A 19,714-nucleotide genomic window follows, 5' to 3' on the forward strand; every position below is an offset into this window, starting at 1 on the left:
ATTCTTTCCGCAGTATGCCCTTTCAGCGCTCCTGAAGGGAGGCCCATCTGTCCATCTCTGGAGGCAGTCAGGGGTTGATTATCTTTGTACCTAGAAGCCTGGCTGGAAATAACAGAAAACAAGTGGGTACAAAGTATCCTATCCAGAGGCTACTCCATACCCTTTTCCTTTTTGTCCCAAACATAAAGAACACCCCAGACATTCCACCCAGTCAGAGTGATCAGGCAACTCTAGAAATTCAAAGGTTGCTAGACAAAAGAGTCATCCAGAGAGTTCCTGCAGACCAGCTAGGATCCGGAACTTACTGAAGATTCTTTTTAGTACCAAAAAGAACAGGGGACTGGAGACCCATTTTGGATCTCAGCAGATTAAACGAATCAGTAAAAAAGACCAAGTTCCAGATGGTAACACTGCAGTCAATTCTTCCCTTTCTGGGAAAAGACAATTGGATGTGCTGTATAGACCTCCAGGATGCATACTACCACATAAAGATGGACAGACCATCCAGGAGTCATCTGCGCTTCAGGCTGGGAGCCAGTCATTACCAGTTTCGAGCTCTGCCCTTTGGTCTCACTACAACCCCCATAGTGTTCACCAAGTTTATGGCAGTAGTCACAGCTCACCTGAGACATCTAGGATTCCGAGTGTTTCCATATCTAGACGACTGGATCCTAACTGCCACCACCAAGCATCTGCTACTAGAAACAAGAGACACCACATTACTTCTCTGCTCTCACGTAGGAATCACAATAAATTACGAATAATCTGCCTTGTTGCCATCTCATATGTTTATAGGAGCAGATCTAGACGCAACAAACATGATGGCAAAACTTCCTACAGAAAGAGTTTTAGTTCTGAGACAGCAAGTCTCCAACCTTCTCTTCAAGATCAGAGTACAGGCGAGAACAGTTTTAAAAGTTTTGGGAGCCATGGCAGTAGCAATAAGTTTAGTTCCATTAGCTCGCATGCACATGAGAATTCTGCAGTGGCTACTATTCACTCAGTGGTCATTGCAAGAACTGTCAGAGTGTCACCAAACTATGCTAAGATTATTGCAAGAAAGACCTTCGCTGGTGACTTCATTCCACTCACGTGACATCAGGTCAGCCGTTTCTTCCTCCACAGCCTGTAGTCACAGTCACCATGGATGCCTCCCAGATAGGGTGGTGGAGACATTATCTGGGAAGGACAATCCAAGGCACTTGGGCAGGATCACAAGGCCCATTTGCACATCAATATCCTAGAGATGAGAGCAGTGCTTTTGGTGTTGCATGCACTACAAGACTCTCTTCCGCTAGGAACATTTGCAGTACAGACAGACAACATTTTGGTTGTCTGGTACATAAACAAACAAGGAGGGACCAGGTCCTATCCCCTTTGTTGAGAGGCCCTGAGAGTATGGCAGTGGGCGACCTCCTCCCAATGCTTTCTGATAGCAACACACATCCCGGGGAAATCCAAAGTGATAGCAGACAAACTCAGCAGAGCAATTCTCATGCCTCATGAGTGGTCCCTAAAACAAGAAGTAGCTGAGACGATCTTACCCAAATGGGGTCAGCCTTGCTGCCACCTTTTTGCCACATCCATGAATGCCAAATGCAGCGGCTATTTTGCCCTGATCCCTCCCTCCAGAGGAGTCACCAAGGGATGCACTTGTACACAATCGATCCTCCAGTCTCCTTTATGTCTTTCCCTCCCTTTCCTCTGATACCCAAAGTTCTTCAGAAAGGTAGGCCGTTCGGGAGCAAGCTGATTCTCGTCACCCCATACTGGCCTTGTCAAATTTGCTTCCCCTTCCTTTGGCCTCATCTTCAGGAGGAGCCGTGGGTTCTGGACCTAGTTCCAGACCTTCTGACTCGTATGTTTGGAATGCTTAACCCTTGTCTTCAAACCCTCAAATTGACAGCTCGGCTGCTCCGATTCCAAATATAGCCAGACTTCCTGACCTTACTCCTCCTGTCAAATATATCTTGATTTCTTCTCATAAGCCCTCAGCAAGAAAATTATAATTGAGTAAATGGAAAAGATTTCCTTCCTGGGCATTAAGTAATCACATTGATCCCTTTTCTACTCCTATAAGTTCTATCTTTGAATTTCTAATGAAGCTATTTAATGAAGGCGCAGCTGCAGCTACCATCTGTGTCCCGTTAGCAGTAATATCTAATTTTCATGTAAGCAATTTAGCCCCAAATCTGATGTCTCTCAGACTTTGCAAATCCTTTTTGAAAGGCAGTAATTTGTTAAAACCACCCATCAAGATCCCTCTACCACCATGGGACCCAAACTTTTTGTCCTGTTTGATCATTCCCTCCTTTGAACGTGCATCATCGTGTGATCTAAAGTTCTTGACATGAAAAACAAGTATTTTGATTGCCATCACTTCTACTGGAAAGGTTTCGGAGCTGCAAGCATTATCGATAAAACCCCCCTACATGCTTTTCCACAAAGATAGAGTATCCCTTTGAACAAACCCATCCTTCCTACCAAAAGTATGCTCAGAGTCTAATTTAAATCAGTCCATAGAAGTACCAGTGTTTTTCCCCAGCTATGGCAACAAGGCAGAATATATGCTTCACCAACTGGATGTACATAGACAATTAAATTTCTGCTTACATAGGACAAATGACTTCAGAAAATCTGATCAGTTATTTGTTTCATTTTCAGAAGCAAAGAAAGGTGCTCCTGTATCCAAGGTCACACTTTCAAAATGGCTTTCAGATTGCATTAATTTTATATATAAATCTAACAACAAAGTTCTTCCCTTTAAAGTCAAGGGTCATTCTATAAGAGCCATGGTAACCTCTTCTGCTTTTCGCTCTAGACTACCACTTGATACCAATTATGCTGCCGCAAATTGGGCAAGGCCTCATACCTTTATCACTCATTACAAAGTAGATTTGGCCTCCAAGGACAGGGCCTCCTTTGGATCCACTGTCCTGAAGAATATATTCCCCTGAGCCACCCAGGAAACATGGTGCTAGGGATGCTGTCCCATCCAGTAAGAATGAAGGCAAGTTGGGACAACTTCACATAAAGAAGTTATGCATTCGCCATAATGTTCCATGTGAGTTGTCCATCTCGCGCTCATTCTTACATCCCACCCTCCTTCCCCCAACCTATGTTTTCTGGGGGACCAAGAGGTTCTTTAATTTGGGAAGTATGTTCTCTGACCTTCTTCTGTGTCTTTACAAAATGTTGTAATAGTACCTTAGATAACTGCAGTTAACAGCAAACAAAATCTAGGGAGCTTTACTAGAGCATGATGGGATAGGGATATATCCAGGAGCCAGTGGAAGACCTCAAGCTTTAGTATACGGCCGAGTCGGAACCAGTGATCAGTCCTGAACCCAACCAGTAAGAAATGAAGGCGAGATGGACAACTCGCATGGAACGTTATAGTGAGTACATAACTTTTTTTTTCTCCATAGTTGTTAGAATATGTTCTGTGGTTGTTATTTTCCTTAAGGCCCTGAATCCAGTACCCTGTCATCTCCTTATTTCACACCCCCATGTGTCATAGCTCTAAAGTATCCCTTCAAATCAAGTGATGTTAATCCACCTTGTAATTTGGGAAGAATCAACTTATCCCACTTAACTGTTGCCCTCTTCCTCTCCCAAATAAATTATTTCAGTTTTTTATTTTTGTCAACTTCTCCTGCAGTTGATAAAAGTACAGCTGATCTGTACATAAAAAGGATGTGACCAGAAACATTTTCGCTGCTTGTATCTTACAAGCCATATCCATTAACAAGAGCATCCAGCTTCTCAATTTTTGTATTATCTTTTGTTTAGTATTTTCCCACATATCCTTAGCTGCATAGTAAAATCCTTTTTAATCCATATACCTAAATAATTTATCTTGTCATAGTCCCCATAAATATGAGTATTGCAAAACCAATTTATGTGTCGGTATGTAGTTTTCTTTAATAGCCTTTGCTTCATCTTATTTTATATTCCGAAAAAAGAGTCTCAGAATGTTCTACAACTCCAAAATGTCCTTTTGTCGATTTGTCAAGTACAAGATAATATTATCTGTAAGTAAAGCTGACTTTTAATTACCGTACCAGTTTCCTTGAATTTTGAGGTCCCTTATTTTCTTTGCCAGTGGCTCTAAACATAAAGCAAAAAAAGGAGTGAGAGGACATCCCTTCCTGGTTCCTCTGTTCAAACAGCTTGTGGGAGAGAAAGGTCTCACCCTAATGCTTGCCTCTGACCTTTCATATATCTTCCTAATTAATCCTATTATTCGATTAGGAAAGACAAATGCTTCTGTTGCCCTACTTACAAAATCCGAGCTGACTATTGAATGCCTTCTCTGCATTAAGACCTACCAACAATAGTCAGACTTTAAAGATTCCCTGCAGACTACTCTATCAGAGATACTGGGTGAGCAAATTGGTGTAACCAGGGAAATTATTTTTCTGAGCTATGATACAGAATCGAAATTGCTTAAACGTTGTAAGGCCTTTGAGTCTAATTATGGTGGCTGCCAAAAAGCAGTTACTAGAAATTGGAAATCAAAGTCTAAACCATCTGTACTAGAAGTAGTAAATATAGTAACAAAGATAAAACAACTGGACTTAGAGATATTTAGAAAATGGTAGGAGCAAATTACATAGAAAAAAATGTGAACTGTGGGAACAATACATACAGGGGAGGAATGAGGTTTAAAAGAAGGCAGGATTTGAATGAGCTATGTAATGTTTGACAATGGGTAAATTATAAGTGATGTATATTGTTTGCAACTAGAATTATGTCAGTACGGTCTGTGATGTAAAATTCTTGCAACTGGAACTGTGTCAGTGTGGTTTGTTTTTATTTATGTAAATGTATGATTGCCTATGTCATATGTGATAATTTAATAAAGATGCTTCTTGTTAAAAAAAGACGTACCAACAATAGTGGCAGTTTCTTATACTGTGTTTCTCTCTGAATCATCCTTGTTCTGTTAGTGCTGTCAAAAGTTTGCCCCCCCTCCACAAAACTACACTTATCTATATCAATCTTGGCAATACCTTTGCCATTTTCTTAGCTGTTGTAGATGTAAACACGTAGTAATAATGGTTTAAGATTGAAATGGGTCTGTATGAAGCTGGGTCTGAAGGTTCTTTATCCTCTTTGGGGAATACAGCCTCCACAGTTTTTCTTTCAAGAAGCTGATACTCCCTCCTCTTTTAAAATATTGTTAAAACCTTTCAGGTGTTTATCATATTCTTCCCTTTGTACATCCAGTGTTCCACAGGAATACCATCTGTTCCTGGAAATTTCCCTATTGGTTGATTATACATCACCAATTTGTCTAATCTGTTTCTATCCCAGCTATTCATTTTTGGGCCTCTTCTACCTGTGACCTCAACATAATTAAGTCTTCCATAAACATTTCCATTTGTTCATTTACTGGGTTTCCACATTCCACTGCTTTATGTGTATGTGTGTGTGTGTGTGTGTGTGTGTGTATATATATATATGTATATGTGTGTGTGTGTGTGTATATATATATATATATATATATATATATATATATATATATATATATATATATATATATATATATATATATATATATATATATATTATAAAATGTTCAAAATAACTCTAATATTGCTGCAAGATCTGTTTTTATTTATTTATTTTTTTCCCGGTTATAGGATCCATAGGTTTGGCAGCAAGCATTTCTATTTTTGGTGCCTAAGTTACTATGCTAAAAGTTTTTGTGCTCTAGAATTATTAGAAATATATTTTTAATAGCAATCTTAATAAACTCATGCATATTCTCTGTGTACTCCCTTTAGCACTTTGCATTTGCTTCTGTTATTCAGAAGTTCCCCTTATTTTGCAGTACTTCATCCTTTGTCAGTCCCTCTAAATAATTCCTATTACTTCTTATGTCCCTTTCTCTCTTATTCCCATCCTGTTTTAAACCTGTTGTCCATTTTACCCCACTCCCTTCTGAAGAAATTTCTGTCTACCCTAATAACTCTCAAATCATTTCTACTACCCATTCCTTAAATTTAGTCTCTCTTTAACAGATAAGTACAAAAATGCCAAGTGTCCCATTTTTATTTCATTATTCTTCTTCTTTATTTGTCTATATATTCTTTGTTGACATGGTTAGTCCCATTAGGCGTGTGTCACCATTTTGGAGGAGACCCAAGGTAGTATTCATACTGACTAGGGGAAATGTTGCCAGGGCACTGGGAAACTTCCCATACTCTTTATTTCAATAAGTGCCATGGGATCTTTTACATCTGCCTGGGCTACCATCAGCTCAGGCAGATGAGACCTTGATTTGACATCTCATCCAAAGAATGGCACACTCACAAGTTCAGTAAAATACTACAGCAAAAAAGCTAAATAAATTTTCAAAACCTGCCCTGTCTCCTTTTAATTTAGAACAAACACAAGTAGAAATAAGAGAGAGAGAGAGAGAATACATGGCTAAGAAGTAATAGTAATTATTTAGAGGGGATGACAAGGGTTAAAGTATTGCAGAATAAGGGGAATCTCACAGAACAAGAAGAGACACAACTGCAGAGTGCTAAAGGGAAAATAAGGGAGTATCTGGGCAATGTGCACAAGCTTAGACAGATTGTTCTTAAGCAGCTATTTATGATACCTCCAGAGGACAAAAACGTTTGCCTCAATGACTTGGGCAACAGAAATAGAAGAGGTTGTTGCCAAACTTGTGGAGCCAATAACAAGACAAATAACCAGAGATCCTGTAGAGTTATTAGAGATATTTCAAAAAATTTATGGAAATTTGTATAAAGCAGAGGAATGTGGAAATCAAGAGAGTCCAAATGGAAATATTTATGGAAGACTTAAGTATGCCAAAGTTAGAGGTAGATTAGCCTGAACAACTAGCAGTTAAGATAGGAGAAGATGAGATAAAATGGTGATGTGTAATAAATCTGCCGGAAGGTATCCAGGAACAGATGATATTCCAGTGGAAGTTTAAAAGTTAGGAGGGAAGAAAGTGATAAAGATGTGGAAGATTTTATCAGTATTTGAAAAGGAGGGGAAGCACCAACATCTTGGAAGAAACCTGCGGTGGCTGTATTATCCAAAGATGGTAAAGACATGTCAGACCCAACTTCATACAGATCCATTTCAATTTAAAACCGTTATTGTAAAGGGTTTTTCTGTACTAGCTAAAAGAATGGCAAAGTTGTTGCCAGAATTGATAGATAGGGATCAGTGTGGTTTTGAGGAGGGGAGGCAAACATTTCACAACATTAACAGAACAGTGATCACTCAGCGGGAAACAATGTAAGAAAATACCTCTGTTGTTGGTCTTGATGCAGAGAAAGCATTCAACAGAGTAATCTGGGATTTTTTGAGAAAGGCAGTGGAAGTATTTCCAATTCCCTGATAAAATGATAAGGTTAATTAAGAAGATATATGAAGGATCAGAGGCAGGAATTAAAGTGGGAGTGTTCCTCTCTAAGCTGTGTCCACTTTCCTCTTTGTTATTTGCTTTTTATGAGCCATTGGCAAAGAAAATAAGGGACTCAGAAATTCTGGTATATAACTGGTGCAGTAATCAAGAAAAGTTGGCTTTATTTACAGGTGTATTATTTTGTACTCGATAAATTGAGAAGAGGACATCACAGTGCTGTGGAGCATTTTTAGACAGTTTCAAGTCTTTTTTTAGATATAAAATTAATGAAGATAAAACAATAAGATGAGGTGTGTAGGAGTATAGATTAAAAAGGCTTCTGTTATGGCAGGTAGTGATATCTGTGATGAGAATAAACAAAAGATAATACAAAAACTGAGAAACTGGAAGCTTTTATTTATGGATTTGGATAATAAGATATAAGCAATGAAAATGTTTTTAGTCCCTTAAGTTTTATATATGGGTCTGGCATATTTTTTCAGTTGTGAACAGTAATTAATAAAGAATTAAAGTAATTTATCTGGGAGGTGGAGAGGGCAAGAGTTAAGTGGGATAAGCTGATCCTTCCAATAGAACAATATGGGTTTAGGATTATCTGATTTCAAGGGATATTTAGAGCTATACAGTTAAAGTCATAACACAAGCAGAAGCTTATAATTCATAGTGGAAAGGGATGATGCTGAGGCAAGGCAGAAGTTCAAGAAATAAGAAGAGTGTGTTTTTTGGATGCAGATCCTTAAGGAGAATAACAACAACTATGCAGAATATTATATTTATAATGTAGCAGAAAGTGTCCTAAGAATAAGCCAACACAAGAATGGAGAAATCAGATTTTGTCACTGTGGATGGTTACAAGTTAGGAGTACAGAAAATAGGCAAGAGGGGGCTGGAATTTACTGGAGAAAGCTGTCAATGAAGCCAAGGTATTGGGAGCAAATAACTAGAAAGGGAAAAGTAACAGAGTGGAATGAGGCCAAGAAGACTTTTGGACTGCATGCTAGAGACTGCCTTCAGTACCAGGGATTGATATCGGAGTATAGACAAAGAGAAAGGGATAGAGGAAGTCTGTCTAAGACCTGCCCTTGTAAATTTTTAATTGAATCTAGAACATAATCTAAAAAATAAAAATAAAATCTAAAAATAAAATGGAATCTTACACACCACCATTCAAAGGCATCTGCAGTTTACCCTTCATTGCCTCTTTATTGCTCTATAAATAGTTTAGGTAATTGTAGCAGATATGTTTTTGTATCTTATTTCACAGAGCATTGCCACCCACAACCAAAATTGCATATACAGAGGGCATACGTTGCATACCTCTGTTTTTACTGATGTAATCTCCCTCTGTGTGAGCTGCTTTCATACTTAAGCACCCTTGAGCACCCAGTGGTATATCAGTGCAGTTGTACTGCTCCCCATTCTGTAGGGTTTGCCTTATCACTAGTTTACAGTGGTATACCTTCATGTTTAGTTTGTCTTTTAACATCCACAGGAAAACTCCGCCTCAGTGCCATTTATTTATCTTTGTTGGGCTGGGTGGACAGGATCACTGGTTTTGAGAAGGCCTAGACTGATTGTGTCGCAGATTAGTAGGATGTGTGGCCCACTTTGCTCCCCTCCCAACTCAAATTTCCCAGCCACCCCCTCTAAGCCACAAATTTAATCCCACTGCTCTCCTCCCACTTTTTAATGACATCACAAATTTACTTAAAGACAAAGCTACATATCTGTTTTTTGATAACACTAGGTCACAAAAACTTAAGAGATAGGAGGGGGGAAAAACTGATAAAGACGTGGAAGGTTGTGGTTAGCAGTATCTTAAGAGGAGGAGAAGTACCACCATCCTGGAAGAAAGCAGTGGTAGCTGTAATATTTAGAGGGAAAGGATCCATCAGATCCAGCTTCATACGGGCCTATTTCAATACTAAACCATGATTATAAAGTGTTCATGTCTATAATGGCTAAAAGAATGGCAAAAGTAATGCGAAAACTGATAGATGTGGATCAGTGAGGTTTTGTGGAGGGGAGTCAAACATTTGACAACATTAACAGAACATTGATGATCCAGAGGGAAGCAGAATGTAAGAAAATGCCATTGTTGTTGGTGGGTCTTGATTCAGAGAAAGCATTTGACAGAGTAAGCTGGGACTTTATGAGCAAGGCAGTGGAAGTATTTGTATTTCCTGAAAAAATTATAAGGTTGATTAAGAGGGATCGGAGCTGAAAATTAAAGTGGGTGGGGTTCTCTCTCATAATTTCTGCTTGAATAGAGGAACCAGGCAGGGGTATCCTCTTTCCCCCTTATTATTTGCATTATTTAGAACCATTAGCAAAGAATATAAGGAGCTCAGAAATTCAAGGATATAATTGGTATGGTAGTCAAGAAAAGCTGGCTTTATTTGCAGATGGTATTATTTTGTACCTGATAAAAGCAGAAAAAGACATTACAGTGTTGTGGAACATTTTGAGACAGTTTCAGATCTTTTCGAGATACAAAATTAATGAAGGTAAAAACAAAGGCAGTACCGGTAAATTATGTACCCACTCATGAACTGGTTTAGTAATGGCCATATTTATGGGGACATGATAAAATTAAATATTTAGGAGTATGGAATAAAAATTATTCTGGTGTGGCAGTTAAGGATATATGTGAGGAGACCAAGACAAAAGATGATGCAAAAAATGAGAAAATGGATTTGTTATATGGATATAGACCGTAAGATACAAGCAGTTAAAATGTTTTTAGTCCCTTTATTCTTATACACAGGTCAGGCATATTTTTATCAACCAGAGGAGAAGTTGTAAGTAGCAATTAATAAAGAGCTGAAGGACTTTATTTGGGAGGGGAAGACGGCAAGAGTGAATTGGGATAAGCTGATTCTTCCAGTAAAACAGGGCAGTTTGGGATTACCCAATTTGAAGGGGTATTTCAAAGCTAAACAGTTAAGACTCCTGTACATAGCGCAAGCAAGAAACCTATAATTCAAAGAGGATAGAGATGATGATGAAACACGGGGAGAGCTCAAGAAACAAGGAGAGACTGGGATCTTGTTTGCAGGCCTTTAAGGAGAATAACAATAAATAATCATGAAGAATGTTGTGTCCATAAAGTAGCAGAAGGTATTCTAAGAACTTAACCAACATGAAAATGGAGAAAGAAGATCCTGCCGATAGGGATGGCTACAATTAGGGATACAGACAATAGGCAAGAAGTGGCCGGAATTTATTGGAGAAAACTGGCAAAAGAACCAAGGTACTGCAGCAAATAACTAGAGAGAGAAAGATGATAGAATGGGAAGATGCCAAGAATTTATTTGGGCTGCAGGTTAGAGATTGCTTCCCTATCAGGGATTGATATCAGAGTATAGGCAAAGGGAAAGAAATAGGGGATCCTAGACAAATTGCCATCATTGGTAGTGTTTTTAATAGAATCTATAACAGAAGCTGTCATTAAAAAATGAACATTTAGTAGAGCATATAAAATATTGCATGATAACTATAAGAATCAATCAGAGGAGGTTAGAAAGGCTTTGGAAGTGAGATTGGATAAGCAATTCACAAAGAAAAATGGGAGGATATATGTATGTCTTCCAAATATGCAACAAAATCTAGAAGATTTAGGATTTTTGCCTGGAAATGTTTACAATGATATTTTTATACCCCAAGTAGACTCCAGAGAATTTTTCCTCAGGCAGACAGTAAATGTTGGAGGTATGAAGGGGAAAAAAGAGGGAATTGGGAACATATTTTCTGGGAGTGTGGTGAGTTGGCGGATTTTAAGGATTTAAGATGCAGTGGGTTAAACAAGTTAAATCCTTTGAAGAACGTGGATTATAATAAACAGTTTGGTTTATTTACCTCTGTTCTTGTTTCTTATTGAACGTGAACTACAAGCCCACAAAGTTAAAAAATTTAAAAGAGGCAGTGCAGATTATCTTGGTGGAAAAGCTTTTAGTTTTCAAAAATCTGTTAAATTTACTAGGGGTAAAGATAGACAGTCTGGAGGTCATAGTTCTAATAAAGACCATAAAAAAAAAAAAAAAGATCACTGTCGATACTTAGGCATTCCTCCATAGGTATGGGGTCATCAGAGGAAAAATCGTCATCCGCTATTGATACTGATATTGAAACTTTTATTGAGTTGCCAGCAGCTAAAAAGAGAAACCCTGTATGTGTACCAGAAGGGCTGGATGTAAACATTAGAAACGAAGTCACCACATTGGATGCATTGATCCGGTTGACGGTGCCCAGATAGATACTGTATCCATTATACACAATATATCTGAAACTACACTGTCTGTGGCCAAAAGATAGGTGCTGAGTAAGGGACTTGGATTTGTTTCAACTTATTCGGTGATGGAAGATGTTTTTGTGAACAACATTTTGTCTTTTTTGTAGAAAATTTAATTTGTTATATTTTGAGAATACAGATGTACAGAGGGAATCACAATTTACATTTAGGCCATCCTCTTTTTCTCCGCCACTGAATAAATATGTTTGTGTTTCAACAAAATGTATTAAAATATTTACATTTCAATTTTGATTATAAATTGGTTTCCAATTGAAATCGACCCCTTAAACAAAATTGGGCATCACTGCCTCTGAAAGATAACCATAACGTAGTCATTATTAATGCGGATAAGGGGGGGGGGGGTTGCAGCACTGATTTGAGACTGGGACTTGTATGTACATAAAGCAGTGAACCAGTTAATGGATGCACAATTTTATCAAAAGATGGTCTTGGATCCTACGTTACATTTTAAAAAAGGCATTGATGCTTTTTTGTCTTTGGCATTTGAGGAAGAGATCATCACTAGGAGTACTTTGTACCATTTAACAGTAACTGATCCCATTCCCCAGTATTTTTAAATGTTATCCAAAATTCATAAAAATTTTGTACATCCCCCAGGTGGACCCATACGTTCAGGTCATGGCTTACTAATGGAGCCTCTTTCTGCTTTTTTCACTAAGTATCTTAAGCCCCTATTAACTGGAGTTCGATCCAGAATTAAAGATACTACAGAATTCCTTAATATATTGTCAAACATTGCAACTGGAGAAAACTTTGTATATGTGTACGTTAGATATTAAGGCAGTATATACAAATATTCCACACTGGGCTGGCTTTTTGGCTTGTAGTGCTTTGGATAAGTAGGATGGATTTATATAGCCCTGGATTTAACACATTTATGTTGTGTTTAACTGAACATGTTCATACTACGAATGTTTTTTACTTTAATGGTGAGTGTTAACTACAGTTAAAAGGTACAGCTATGGGGCCTTCTTTTTTTTGCCCAGTTTATGCAGACCTTTTTATGGGATATATAGATGAACAACTGATCTAAACTGATACACATAATATTCATCTGTCTGAAGTAGATATATGGAGACGTTACCTAGATGACTGCTGGCTAGTGTGGAAATCTGATGTAATATATTTGGAAGAATTTATACAACATTTGAAATGATAATAAATGCGGCTTACAATTTACTGTTTCTTATGATATTAAGGACGTTTTTTTTGGATGTTAAAGTTGTAAAAATAGCTGATGGTATGCTTAATACTTCTTTATTTAGAAAGGAATCTGGATAAAATTCCTTACTAGCAGCTGATAGCTGCCATCCACCTTATATTGTTAATAACATCCCTAAATCCCAGTTTCTTAGGGTTAAGAGAATTTGCTCTTCTGTGGAAGAGGTACAAAAACATAGTGATGAGCTTGCAGCTAGGTTCCAGGTTGGGGGGGGGGGTATAATGCTTCTGTTATAGATCAAGCTCGTTGTTTTGCTCAGTCTGCCGATAGGGCCACCTTATTGAGTTATAAGATTTGTAAAAAAACATGACCATAACATTGTTTATTACTAAAGTGAAGTAAATAATCAGCACCGCTGGAAAATAAATGGCACTGAGCACCAATAAAATAGAAAATGTCAATGAACAATAAAGTAGGCTCAGTGACAACCTCTGGCAGTCAATAGCAGTTACCATATAGATGTCTATTCAGACCAAGTAATGTCCATTCTATAATTCAAAAAGGAATCGCAAAAACTTCAAGTAAAAACCCTTTATTCGAAAACGAAAAACAGTTAAGCGCTTTCACCAAAGTACTTCACATTCACTCAAATTGTATCTTTGAGGTCAGAAGAAGCCACTTTGGTGAAAGCGCTTACCTGTTTATCGTTTTCGAATAAAGGGTTTTTACTTGAAGTTTTTGCGATTCCTTTTTGAATTATAGAGTGGACATTACTTGGTCTGAATAGACATCTATATGGTAACTGCTATTGACTGCCAGAGGTTGTCACTGAGCCTATTTTATTGTTCATTAACATTGTTTATTACTAGTTTTGGTGGTAGTACTAGACAGTTTTCCGACCTAATTAACAAGCATTGGGGAACACTTTTGACTGATAAGTTAGCAAAAATGTTGCCTACACGCCAACAGACAGCGATCTATAGAAGGTGTACCTTTGTTAGGTTGCTTTCCTTGTGGACATTGTACAGCTTGCAAACATGTAAAAATAAATCAGTTTTCATCTGCTAATAGATCTGTTGTATATATTAGATATTTTGCTAATTGTGTTTCTGAATGGATTACTTATTTAGTTATGTCACTGTTCTGCCTTTTATATAGGACAGACATCTAGAAAGTTTAAGATGTGTATTTCTGAGCATATAAGTGATATTTATAATAAAAGAATGTCTAATACTTAATATAAACATGTTTTGCAGCATTCTACGGCAACATTCAGATTTACTGCTGTTGATCTTATTTGTATCAAGGGATATAATAAGTTGGGTTGGCTTGACATTTTAAATCAAAAAGAGCATTTTTGGATTATTAAATTAGGGGCTTTATTTTCCCCTGGGTTAAATGATGTACTTTGGTGAAAAAGAGGGGGTTGTGTCTGATTTTTTAGATATATATTTTGTGATTGTGTGGGGTGTTTTACACTTTCTAGTTTTTGTGTTTTGCACTGAAGAAGGCTTTGGCCAAAACCGGTATGCAAGTTTTCCTGTATTAGTTTTAATAATTGTTATATTAAAGGTTTATTTTGGCCTGCCCATTTTTCAGTTGGGTAAAATACCTCATCTAAAAAGAATAGACTTGTCCCCATAAGTGCACATACACTAAAAGAAGCAAGCCCATCCCTGAGCTGTAATGACCCAACATTATATGAATTGAAAAATATTTAGATTCTTCTTCAGGCTACATATTCCTGACTTGGAGATGTACAGTATCTAGAGCCAGTGGGACTGAATAAGCCATTTCTAGCCTGCTGCTGTCACAGTTCTATAAATCTTCCCTGCCATCAAGACAAATCTTTGAAGGGCAGGCCTGCCTTTAGTCAATTGTTAAGGCTGGAGTCCAGCTCCAACATTGTTATTTAGTCCTATCTCGCCTTCATTCTTACATGTGTGTTCGGAGCTGTTCCTCTGCTCCGACTCAGCTGGTTACAAAGCTTGAAATCTCTAAGTTGGCTCATGGCAAGGTAGGTATCCCATAATGCATTGGTATCAATCCACAGATCTCATTTGCCTCTTTACAAGTTCAGAAGTGCTCTTCTTGTCCGTGGCTAAGTGAACCTTTTCCTTTTTATTTTTTCCTGTTTATACTTAGTATATAGTTAAATTAGTTAGGAAATGCTTAGAATATAGTTAGTATACTAGTTTAAAGGGCAGAAAGGTGGGAAGATGTGATTCAAGAAATCCCAGAGATTTTTCCCAGATGCACAAAGTGATTCCTTCCCCAGGGGCAGAGGGGGAGGAAATAATGGTAGATGCCATCCTAGAGGCAGAGGGGGTCCACAGAACCAGGGCGAACGTGATTCCTTTCTCAAACGTCCTTATCAGCGCTCCTGAAAGGAGGCCCAACTGTGCTACTCTGGAGCTAGTTGGGGGTCGTTTGTCTTTGTACCCAGAAGCCTGGCAAAATATCACAAAAGACAAGTGGGTACAAAACATAATATCCAGAGGATACTCCATACCCTTCTCCAACCCCCTCCTTGAACTAGGAAAATCCCGGATGTTCCACCCAATCACAGGGATCAAGCAACTGTAGAGATTCAAAAGTTGCTAAACAAAAGAGTCATCCAAACCGTCCCCGCAGACCATATAGGATTCGGAACTTACTCGAGATTCTTTTTAGTGCCAAAAAGAGCAGGGGACTGGAGACCCATATAGGATCTCAGCAAATTAAACGAATCAGTAAAGAAGTCCAAGTTCCGAATGGTGACATGCAGTCCATACTCCCTCTATTAGGGAAAGACAATTGGGTTAGCTTGATAGACCTCAAGATGCGTACTACAACATAAAAATGGACAGAGCATCGAGGCGTCACTTATGCTTTTTGACTGGGAGCCAATCACTACCAGTTTTGTGCTCTGTCCTTTGCTCTCACTACAGCCCCAGAGTGTTCACCAAATGCATGGCAGTAATAACGGCTCACTTGAGACATCTTGGATTCTGAGTGTCTCCGTACCTGGACGACTGGCTCCTAACTGACACCACCAAGCATCTACTTCAACAGGCCAGAGACATGACTCTACAAGTTTGTGCTCAGCAAGGCATTACTGTAAACTTGCAAAAATCCAACAGAATTGCGAATCTCAAACAGCAGATATTGCTTCTTCTTCCCCAAAACAAGGTCAAAGCAAAGATAGTGCTCAGACTACTGGGAACAATGGCCTCAACCATAACCCTTGTTCCATTAGCCAGGATGCACATGAGAATCCTTCAGAGGTTACTCTTCTCCCAGTGGTCGTTTCAAGAACTTCCTGTGTCTCACCCAATCATAACAACAGAAACTTGCAAGAAGGATCTTCGTTGGTGGATTCAGTCCAATGAGTTAACCATCAGGAGACAATTCGTTCCACATCAGTCTGTTGCTACTCTGACCACGGATGCTTTCCAGATAGGGTGGGGGGACATTACATGGGAAAGACAGTCCAAGGCATATGGCAAGAACACGAGGCCCATTTGCACATCAGTGTTCTAGAGATGAGAGCAGTGCTTCTGGCGTTGCAAGCACTCCACAACTCTCTACCTCTAGAAACAGTTACAATCCAGTCAGACAGTATGTCATTGGTATGGTATATAAACAAGGTGGAACCAGATCTTACCCACTTTGTTGGGAGGCTCTGAGGGTTTGGCAGTGGGCAATATTATCCCAATGCTTTCTAATCGCAATGCACATCCCGGGAAAGTCCAGTGTAATAGCCGACAAGCTCAGCAGGGCAATTTTGATGCCTCACGAGTGGTCTCTGAATCATAACGTAGCGGAAGAGATCTTCCGCAAATGGGGCCAGCCTTGCTGCAATCTTTTTGCAATCCCTATGAATGCCAAATGCAGCAGCTACTTTGCCTTGATCCCCTCTCCAGGGGAGACAGAGAGACAGACTTGTTCACAATTGGACCTCAGGACTTCTTTATGCTTTTCCCTCATTTCCCCTCATATCAAACATCATTCAGAAAGCAAAATCCTTGGAAGCAAGATGATTCTCCTTGCTCCATACTGGCCTCATCAGATTTGGTTCCCCTTTCTCGGGCCTCATTTACTGGAGGATCCATGGATTCTGGACCCAGTTCCAGACCTGCTGACACATATGTCAGGAACATACCAGCCCTCTCTCCACACCCTCAACTTGACAGCTTGGCTGCTCCACTTGCAACCTTAGTCAGGCTTCAGGCTTTCACTCCAGCAGTAAAACATATCTTGATATCCTCTCATAAGCTTTCTACCAGAAAACTATATGTTAGTAAATGGAAACGATTTTCTCTTTGGGCACAGACCAGAAACATAGATCCCTTCATTGCCCCAATTTCTTCAATTCTTGACTTCCTTTCAGAACTCTTCCAACAAGGCTCATCCGCTGCCACAGTTAAGGTTCAGCTAGCAGCTATTTCCAATTTCCACTTAGGACAGCATACGCCTAACTTGATGGCACACAGACTGTGTAAAGTCTTTTTGAAAGGCACTTCCTTACTGAGACCTCCATTCAAAGAACCTTTCCCTCCTTGGGATTTAAATTTTGTCCTTTCACACTTAACCTCACCACCCTTTGAACCTTCATCCACTTGTGATTTGAAATTCCTCCTTGGAAAATGATTCTTCTGGTAGCCATAACCTCAGCTAGAAGAGTTTCAGAGCTACAAGAGCTTTCAGTCAAGCCTTCTTATTTGATCTTCCATAAAGACAGTGTTTCTCTTTGAACTAACCCTTCCTTTGTCCCCAAGATTTGCTCCCAATCTGATATTAACCAAACAATTGAACTTCCAGTATTTTTCCCTAACCATACCTACAAGCAGAATACAGACTTCGCCAACTTGATGTACATAGGCAACTAAGGTTCTATTTCCACAGAACTAAAGAATTCAGGAAGTCAGACCAGTAATTCATATCCTTTTCGGAGGCACAAAAGGGTATGTCAGTCTCTAAAGTCACATTATCTAATTGGCTTTCTAATTGCATAACTTTTATATACTCTTCCAATAACAAGGAACTTCCCTTCAGAGTTAGAGGTCACTCAACCAAATCAGTAGCAACATCCACTGCTTTTCAAGCCTGGATTTCAATGGACAGTATTTGTGCAGCCGCAACTTGGGCAAGCCCACATACTTTTATTACTCATTACAAAGTTGACTTGGTCTCCAGGGACAGAGCTTCCTTTGGTTCCATGGTGCTCAAGAGTGTATTCCTGTGAGCCACCCAAGAAAAAGCCGAGGATCGGCTCCAAACCCACATGTAAGAATGAAGGGCAAGGTGGACTACAAACATGGAATGTTATGGTGAGTACATAACTTCTTTTTTTGTTAAGTTACTTTTGTTAAGTTTAGAGGTCAGGGCATTAGCCTACCTTTACATAAGCATGACTTCAGTTCTGCTTCCCACATACCATTTACTTTTCTAATTACCATTGCTGTCTTATCATTTTGATGAAGTTACCACCTACTTGCTCTTACTGTTGAAATAAGATTGTACATGACCACCATGTGGTATTTATGAACTTGCTTTAAATGTCAGTGATGGTCGGCGATGGTACTAGCACCAGTATTATAAGGTTTTGTCAAGTCCATATTAGTCTTTTTTTTTCCCCTAGAAGAAAATGTAGATATAAAGAAGAGATAATAGACTGTATCACCACTTCACTTTAGATGATGCCAACAAAAACATCCCCATCCTTGATGATGTCAGTACATTGGCAACTTCCTCTGAATTAAATTTTTAGTCCAGTCTGATGTTTTGAGGTGTGATGCTATGCTATGTCTTAACAGAATGATAGCCTTTGTTCTTCACTAGGGCTAAGGGGATAGAGACTGATCTGAACACATTAGTGGTTATACATGTAATGTCTTCCTCCTGATCAGCAGCAGTATGGGTTTTATATTTTTAAGAGATTTTTTAATAACTGCTTGAAGGATGTTGATTGAGACCCCACCCCAAAGTTTCACCCTTGAACCTTAAAAAGCATTCAGATTAGATTGGTTTAGCCAGTTAACCAGAAGCTGAATTCCTCCATCTTTTGAGATACTGTAACATGATGCATAAGCCAAGTAACCTATCATTCACTTTTCCAAGTGTCGGTAATTTTTAAATTAAAGTTAGAAGTACTACATGGATAAGCTATCTCCTAATCTTTTTGCACATGATGTGGTCTCAGCCAACACTTTAGAAATAATTGACATTTCAGAGTAACATATTTAACCATTTCATTATGATAGAACCTGATTCCAATTGATAGTCGTCGGATTTTCATTGTCTGTGATACTTCAAGGTAAGATCTCCAAAGTTGGGTTGTTGTATTCCTTTGTCATACAGAAGTGATTCTGTTTTGCTCACAAAGTCTTGACCTTGGTACTTTCTGCCGTACGGTTTAGTAATATGGAGATCACTGTCTGTAAACATGTGCATTGACTCTGCCAACTCATAGTATCCTAATCATGTTGGAAGAAAAGATAGATCTGATGTTGGCATTTTCATTCTTCCTCAGCTGCTGGGTTCGGATTCAACTTGGCTGTTTCTTCCAGATCGTAGGATAAAACACTAAAAACATCCAGAGGAAGGCAGCAGGCAACAGGATGAGTGTGTTCACCAACATAAAGGTTTAATATATTTAGCACTTTCATCCAAAAACTTCATCAGAATAAAATTTAAAAGTTCCATAACCATTTAAATAGTCCATATTAAAACAAACAATTAACCAGCCAATAGATTGTAGGATTCTTGAACTCTCTAATGCCCCACCAACCCATCATGCCTCAGATCTCGTTTGCTGCCATTGTGAACAGATGTAGATTCCAAGCTCTCGAGCTTAAGG

Source organism: Protopterus annectens, chromosome 8.part0 (assembly GCF_019279795.1).
Source record: "Protopterus annectens isolate FY-2018-M chromosome 8.part0, PAN1.0, whole genome shotgun sequence".
Lineage (NCBI taxonomy): Eukaryota > Metazoa > Chordata > Ceratodontiformes > Protopteridae > Protopterus > Protopterus annectens.